The 6,357-nt window shown below is 35.0% G+C and overlaps 1 long non-coding RNA gene across 1 annotated transcript; it reads left to right on the top strand.

Annotated features, from left to right (window-relative positions):
- The first annotated feature begins 1,553 nt into the window (after positions 1 to 1,553).
- Positions 1,554 to 3,719, top strand: LOC130437050 (uncharacterized). The gene is made up of 3 exons (XR_008909129.1): positions 1,554 to 2,960; positions 3,192 to 3,322; positions 3,524 to 3,719. It is a non-coding gene; the product is annotated as an uncharacterized LOC130437050 (long non-coding RNA).
- Positions 3,720 to 6,357: the final 2,638 nt, after the last annotated feature.

The raw sequence follows: 6,357 nt of genomic DNA, 5'->3' as shown, positions 1-6,357 counted from the left end.
GAGCTTATGGTAGCCACATCTGCTTTGTACATTTGGGTTCTGACATGGTGTCTTAAACACTTGAGAATGACAATAACCCGAGATCAGCTGGACTTAAGCAGAGATAAAAGCAGATAATGGAGGTTCAGTGTTTGATGACGGGTCAAGAGAGCTGTTCTTTTTTTAAATTTGCTTTAGGTTGATGCAGCTTCTTTTATATAATAGCCATAACAATACGAAAACAGCTCAGCAAAAACAAAATCCGCCTTTAAAATGTCATCAGGTCTTTAATGAAAATAAAGTTCACGGTGGCAAATCCCATGTCCTGTGTTTTCGTCGAAATCATCTCCGCAAATACGCAGATCTCCAAGCCGAGATGTATATGGAACAGAGCTGTTTTTCTGGTGGAAAACAGCTCTTGGATGCAGCTGTGTGCCACTGCGACACCTGCCCTTGACCCCCCTCCAACCTGAATGGAAAAAAGGAGATTCTTTTTCCAACTTTCATGTGAGTCCAAACAGGAAATTTTAGGAAGGAGGTAAGAGAGGTGGAAAATAGTTGGCATGTAATTAGGTTTTATTAATTTATTTATATTTCCCATGTAGAGATTTATGACTTCATGGTGTTAGCAACTGATATTACTAATTCCACTTCTTGGCCAGATCATTGTAGATGACTGTATTATTCCCCTTTAATTTTTATAAATAAAAATTACAGTTTGATAAAGCATTTTATGACACACTGATAAATCAGTCAACTATATTTTTCTAATGCCAACAAATATATATTTTTTGATGGAATTAAAAATCATTTTAGTAAGTTTTATAAAAAACAAGCAAAGATAAATAAAATTGATAAAAGTGTCTTAAAATTAATTCTGTAATAGAGTTGTGTGTCAATTTGTCGATAAAAGCGCCTGACTAAATTCATGCTTCACTACATATTTCTTTATTTTTCCCATGAGCATTAAAAGGGACAGTTCATCCAAATATAAAAATTATTTCATAATTTACTCGATTTCCAAATCTCTATACTTTTCTTTGTTTTGATAAACACCAAGAAAGATATTTGGAAAAATGTTTGTAACCAAACAGTTCTTGGCTGCCATTGACTACCATTGTAGGAAAAATTACAATGGTAGTAAAAAGTGCCCCAGAATTGTTTGCCTTCCTACATTCTTCAAAATATCTTCTATTGTGTTTAACAGAACGAATACATTTATAATATAGTATTCAACGTGGCCAAGAACTGTTGGTTACAAGCTTTCTTCCAAATATCTTTCTATGTGTTCATCATAACAAAGAAATGTATACAAATTTGGAACAACTGAAGGTTTTGTATATAAAGACAGAACTTCCATCAAGCAGCCCTTTTAAAATCTGTAAGATTTCTAATCTTTATTTCCCTTGTAGGGCTATATAGAGAATCACTGCCCTTATCATTAAAAGAAGATCTGTAAAGATCAGATGTTTGTCATGATTTAGGCAGTAAATAGGCGTGACAGCTGAGTCTGGAAGGGGAAAAGCGCATGCAGATGCAGCCAGTACCATGCCTTTAGTACATGACTGTCAGCTGTTAGCAAATCTGTGATCCTTCATGGGAGTCCTGTCATTTACATGCGGCATTTAAAGACACACTTGGCCATTTTTCATTAAGACACATGAGTTCTTGTGCCGTTTTGCTCTGTTCCAAAACCTTTTTTAAGGCGTCATACACTGTAACGAATTGCTGTAAAAACTACAGCGTTATTTTACAGAAGCTGACTGTATTTTAAATAATACAGAATATTGCTGTAAAGTGCAATGCATTCTGGAGTCACGTGACGGATTAACTCAATGTACAGAATATTGCTGTAAATTTCAAATCTACAATGGCGGGATGATCTTCAACAGTCGAGATTGGGGTAGTGCTCAAAATGAATGATTCACACCTGTGGTAAGTAACTTATTACGTATTTTTTTTCCATATTTGGTAACTATCATGCTGGTAACTTTATATAGAGGTATCTAAATTCGCGTTTCATATTGGTAACCCCGGATTCAACCTCCATCCGCGGGGACCGAAGGAGTCTTGCGGGGTTTCAGCAGCGCCGTCGCGGTAAGATTTCAAACATTCTCCGTCGCTATAGCACCTGAGGACAGAAGTTGTTCATGTTATTTAGAGTTTTTGTTCACACCAGGAGTGAAGGCGTATGTGACGAGCTACAGTTCATTGTATTAGTAAGTTGACGGTTGTTTTTTTAATGTTGAACATCGCGCCCGCCGTAGACTCGGTAAAAGTTACATGCTTCGACAGTTGGGATACCACACTCGCTCGTGATTATTTTGTGGTGTAATTCAAATTTGCAAATGCAGTCATCCGTTAAATCGAGCGCCCAAATTAAAATGAGTCACCATAGCTTGAGGTAAGTCGATGTTCACGGAGGATAGCCCGGTAAAGTGATTAATGTACGTAACCATCTAGATATACAGTTTATGTATCGGAGGCCAGCTGAGAGCTTGAGCAAAAGACGTTAGCGACACCCTCATTGTATAGCAGGCCTGTCTCCCAAATAGGACCGTTGGAGGGTGGGAGTGAGACCCGTTACAAAATACTAGTGTGACAATTTCTTGACCGTGACATCCCTAACGTTAGTTGGATTACATTTCTGTATAAGTACGGTTTTAAGTGTAAATTACTCTGTTTAATTTGCTTAGAGTTTGTTTGTAGAGTCACTTATACTAAAATGTAGTTTAAATGTAAAATGCTTAAAGATAATTGTATAGTCACTATTAACTATTACTATTGTCACATGTATAATTGTTTGTTTTAGGACACACTTTGCCATGCAGGCCACTGGATGCTGACTACTGAAGGTTAGGTTGTGTGTGACGGTGCTCAGCACAGCTTCATGTCTGGCCTTACCACTCTGTTCATAGCATGTTACATATTCAATCTTGAGTACCAGGATGGGGCAGCATGTACTTGGAGTCCAATGAAAGGTATTAATTGAACAACTTCCTTACCTGCTTTTTATAGATATGTTTATGTTATATACCTGTTAAGGCCTTTAAAACAATATTTCTCAACGAGAGATGCATTTTTTTGGGGCAAATTATTTAGAAGTCTCCCCTATTTAACACTAGCAAGCTGATGATTTAATTCATGTGTTTTAATATAATATATTTTGCACATTTAATATATAACATTTAGTTTTTCCTGACTCTTTGTAGATATTAATCCAGAGAGTGGAACAAGAAGCGTCATCTAAAATGCCAGGATACAGAAGAAACAGGTTGCAGTGAACCCACATGTCGCCGCTCTTCTAAACACAATGATGAATATTCAGTGTAATCGATGAAAAGTAAGAAGCACACACACACACACACACACACACACACACACAGGCACATACACACACACACACACACACACACACACACACACACAGATCTCATCATTGAATTACATCATTTTATTATTCTCTGACTGTATATGTTGTCCTCTGTTTTTCTCTGACTATAAATTGAATATCTAACATTATTCTCTTGTTTCGTTTCCATAGTTCCAGCTACTTGTTGTGCTCTGATGGATCAAGATGTGGACCGTTTTACAGACTCACTTTGGCCTTGTTTTGCAATGTTGTTTCATGATGGTAATGTTGGTTAACGTGTTGTTTAAACATGAATGTTTAAAGAGCCATGTTGGATACTATGAAGTTGTTACTGAATAAAATTATTTCATGTACAACAACGTACACAATTTGTCTGTAATGTATTTTTGTATCAATTAAAAAAAAAAAAAAACTGTATATCCAGTATGCAAAACATACTGGATATACAGTGATTTATGTATTTCTTCTAAATAAAGTAAATTAAAATCAAGCAATTTGCTGTAAAAAATACAGCATTATACTGTTACTATTCAAAATTACAGTTTTTCCTGTATTCTGCAATTACAGTAAATGGCTGTAAATTAAATTACAGTACTGTGGCTGTACAATTTACAGTAACTGGCTGGCAACCCTGCTGCCAGTAGTTTACTGTAAATTTTACAGGATTTTTTTTACAGTGTAGGCATGCTTTCACTGTAATTAAAAGATATTTCTTTTTTGCAAGACATTTCCTTATATCCCATGTGGATGCAATCCCAAATGCATTGCAAAATAAAACATCCAAGATGGCGGCAGAAGTTGAAAATATGTTGTTTACGTACTGTAGGGCTTGGTTATGTGAAATAAATTACACACAATATACACAGAATAGTCATTCCAATATTGTGGTTATTTGGTTGGTTTCATTTTAAAAGATAAACCAACTTTACTGTGCATGCGCACTTTTGTGACTCCAACTGAACTTGCGGTACACTTTCACAAACAATAAAGTGCCTGTAGAATATTTCTGATAACAATCAAAAGAAACTGGAAAAAAACTGTTATTTGGCTAAACTTGTCCCTCCAATATTTGTATGTAGACTGCGATACAAAGCTCAACCGCTACATGTCAATGTATCATACGGTTTGTTTAAATGCGACCGAACTACAGGACCCATTCAACAAATAGTTTATTAAATAAAAAGAACATACAACAAATTCAACAAATTGATTATTTAATATAATTGTTATACAGGAAAATAACAATACAAATTCAAATTAACATAAATTAATTAAAATATAAATAGTTTAAATCATTAGACACTAGCCAAACACAAACCGGAAGTTAACTGTGGGTACGGCGCCTGGGTCTGATGAAACGGTCTATAACCATCTTATTAACTCTGAGAAAATGTGTGTATACTTACTTATAGATAAAAAATTCAATTTGTCTATTGTACAACACACTCTTTATTTCACAGAAACTTTATTTAACCTGACTTTGTTAACCCATGTGTGCTGTCTTCTAGAAGTTAAGTAAAGCCAGCCAATCAAATCAGCGCATTGGCATTTCAGCCAGCTCTTCTTTTATTCTGTGCAACATGAACAGACTGTGGGCGTGCCGTCTGAGGTCGAGACTACTGTAGATTCGGTTCTTAAGAAAAGAAAAGAAGAGGGCCACAAAAAAGACAGCGGATGAGGTCATAGCCGTGCCCTTTGAATGTGTATACTCAGACATGTTTTCAGGTGCTTCAGAAGAGTCTTTGTTTGAACTAGGCTTGCAACCTTATAACTCTTATTGTGTGATAATGGCAGATGCAGAGGCTCACACACCCACACGCACTGTACAAGGAGCGTTTGCTATTGTGAGAAATACACGGCCAGTTGAGGAGATGAGAAAAAGCACCATGACTCTGATTCATACGCAGTATTTAGTGATATTAATAGAAGCTGTTAAGGGGTGTTTCCTCAGTTCAAACACTTTAAAAATACAGTTATTATGTCCAAGCATACAAATGGGAATACAGTTACAGCCATGGCAAAAGTCAGAAAACAATTGGTAATGCCTTAGCAATCCGTGCAGAACGTGCATGGGTCCTTGTACACTGTTGTACAGTACAACAGTTATTTTTTAAATATGTAGTTCTAAATGTGGTATTAATATTTATGCATTTGAGATGTTACAAAGGTTTGTTTGTACCATTCTGTTTTAACTTGGGTGAAAAGTTTCTCGGCTTTTTATTTGAAGGTATGCTTAAATACTTGAAATTAGTTTTGTGACATAAAAATAATGGTTAGGTTTTATTAAAAAGATAACATTTTATTTAATAGAAATGTTTTAAAATATATTCTTTTTTCGTTTTATTATAGTTTTATTCTAATAGATGTACTGTATTTCAACATATACTCGGAAAAGTGTGACGACACTGAGGATGATAAAAGATGAAGTTTTATTCAGTTTAGTTTACTATTATGAAGGGAAAATATTAATAAGTGAGTAACCTTTGACTTCTATTATAAATATAAATAAAATATACACATACACAATGTTTAAAAGTTTAGGATCACTCATTCGTTATAAAAAAATTCACTAATTTTTGAATAAAAATAAACCCATCAAAGTTTAAAAGTTAACCCATCAAAACCAGGGAATAACACAATTGTAACTGGGGGAATTATATTGTGAATTGTGTTGTGACTAAAATCATTAAATTCTCTCCGTTCAGCAGTCACTTTTTGTCTAGAATTTGCAAAATCGTTAACTTGCCATTTTATCATTTCACTTCTTGAGGTCTCAACCTGGGAAGCTTTTCCATCAGCACTTAAAAAAACTAATTCTGGCAAAAGAAAATAATATGTTTGCAAAATTACAAAAGTAATTTCAAACATTGAAACTTTCAGATTCAGAGATTTTGGTCAAATGTTACCATACATTTGACCGGTAGTGTAAATATATCCCTGCACAACAATACCCCTTCATACTTCATGCAACATTTTTGTAGCCCAACCTCTTTTACACATTTTGC

Source organism: Triplophysa dalaica, chromosome 15 (assembly GCF_015846415.1).
Source record: "Triplophysa dalaica isolate WHDGS20190420 chromosome 15, ASM1584641v1, whole genome shotgun sequence".
Classification (NCBI taxonomy): domain Eukaryota; kingdom Metazoa; phylum Chordata; class Actinopteri; order Cypriniformes; family Nemacheilidae; genus Triplophysa; species Triplophysa dalaica.
This window is presented reverse-complemented; position numbering and strand designations above follow the sequence as displayed.